The 2137-nt window shown below is 39.6% G+C and overlaps 1 pseudogene; it reads right to left on the bottom strand.

Annotated features, from left to right (window-relative positions):
* Positions 1-423: 423 nt before the first annotated feature.
* On the bottom strand, positions 424-1368 carry LOC104995520 (annotated as a pseudogene).
* Positions 1369-2137: the final 769 nt, after the last annotated feature.

Consider the following 2137-nt stretch of genomic DNA (forward strand, 5'->3'; position numbering starts at 1 on the left):
CAAATAGAGGTCAATAAGTAGAATATTAAACAATGAGAGACTCCAAATAGATCAACCATTGGATTAAGAATTGCAAAGACTGAGTTTAAATTTGGGTCCTAAAAGCCACAGTGGTTTTCAAGACTACAAAATTTAGGTAAAATGTTAAGTACTTTACAATGATTTTAAAACACATTTTCAAACTGGATATAAATCTTGACATCAGAATATTCTGTTGGCTAAGAGGGAAACACAGCTCTTTGCTTAACCAAAAGAAGAGATTGCTATACATCATGTCCCAATGTCTAAATGAATCTGATCCTCAAAAAAAAAAAAAAAAGGAACCTGGAGTTCTATCAACAGTTAGAGTTCTGTGTTACTCATTTCTAATCTCTATAACACAAAATTGTTATAGACACTTAGTCATATCAAGTGAACAGATGCTTAAACTGCAATTTTATGAAAGATTTCTCTTAATCATTTGCTGCATGGCTTGGATCACATCCTTGTTCCTCATACTGTAGATCAATGGGTTCAACATTGGGCTCAAAAAACTAAAAGACTGCAAATATTTTGGACTCCTTTACAGACTTATCAGTTGGAGGCCTCAAGTACATGCAGAAGAGGGTTCCATAAAATAGAGTGACTATTGCCAGGTGGGAACCACAGGTAGAAAAGGCTTTGTGCCTACCTTCCACAGAACGGATCACCAAGATAGATGCAATGATGAAAACATAAGACAGGAGAATGATGAACAAGGAGCTCGAGAGAGTGAAACCAGCAACCACAAACATTGCCATATTTTTGACATAGGTGTCAGAGCAGGCCAACGTTATCAGAGGAGGATCAGCACAGTAGAAATGGTTGATCTCAAGGGAGTCACAGAAGGACAAAATGAAAAGTCAGCAGTGCCTGAGAGAGACCATTGAAGAATCCACAAGTATAAGGGACTGTGACTAGAAAGATGCAAACGTCCTTGGACATCCTGGTGCTGTAATATAGAGGGCTGCAGATGGCTACATAGTGGTCCAAGGCCACTGAAGCAAGGAGATAAAACTCAGTGATCACCAGGGCAATGAAGAGAAGGCACTGTGTGAAGCATCCAGCATAGGAGATGGTCTTCTGGTCTGAGAGGAAATTGTGCAGCATATTTGGAGTAACATTGGAGGAATAGCAAAGGTCTACAAAGGAGAGGTGGCTGAGGAAGAAGTACATGGGGGTCTGGAGGTGGGGATTGGTCCTGATCAGCATGATCATGCCCAGATTCCCTGCCAGTGTGACTAGGTAGATCACCAGGAACACCCCAAACAGGGCCTTCTGTAGCACTGGGTCATCTGTGAGTCCCAGGAGAATGAACTCAGTCACTGCAGTGTGGTTAGGGGAAGACATATTCTCATCCCTTAAAAACTGAAAGTGGTAAAGTGAAGAATTCTATCTGATCTTGATTCTGCATTTATTCCATTCTTTTGTCATTTACTTTTGATCTATCTCTCTATAAGGAAATTACTCTTCTCAACCAATGCATCAGAGCATCTATGTAAATATTTGCACCTTATCTCTTTGAGATATATTTTTCTACATATATACTGGAAACACACACTCACAAACTCACACATTCTCTGTCTCCTTATTTGTAAATCGTGTATACACATATACAATTAAACCTATTTTCTTGGAAAACTCCATATTCAGTATTTTTTTTTCCCCAAATTCTGTGAAAAAGAAAGCCAAAAGAATGAAAACCAGGTCTGGAAAGCAGCAGGTCAGTGGCATCATTCAAATGGACAAATGAAGGATGCAGAGTTTCTACGGTCCCTGCACCTCTGATACACTATTGTTTTTGACACACATTAGAAGATATGTTCAGTCCAGCATTTTCTCCTGAAACCCATACTTGTCTAGCTTAAATTCATTCAGAAGACATTTAATTAGTAGATGCATCTCTTGACATATGGCTAAGAAGGTACAGAATGAAGAATTGTTCTTTTTGCTTTTTAAAGGCCATGGCACCCCACTCCAGTATTCTTGCCTGGAGAATCCCATGGATGGAGGAGCCTGGTGGCTACAGTCCACGGGGTCGCAAAGAGTCGGACACGACTGAGCGACTTCACTTCACTTTCACTCATTATTTTAAGGAGGCTTTTTTTTTTTTTTTCTT

Source organism: Bison bison, unplaced genomic scaffold, assembly GCF_000754665.1.
Source record: "Bison bison bison isolate TAMUID 2011002044 unplaced genomic scaffold, Bison_UMD1.0 scf7180017850856, whole genome shotgun sequence".
Lineage (NCBI taxonomy): Eukaryota > Metazoa > Chordata > Mammalia > Artiodactyla > Bovidae > Bison > Bison bison.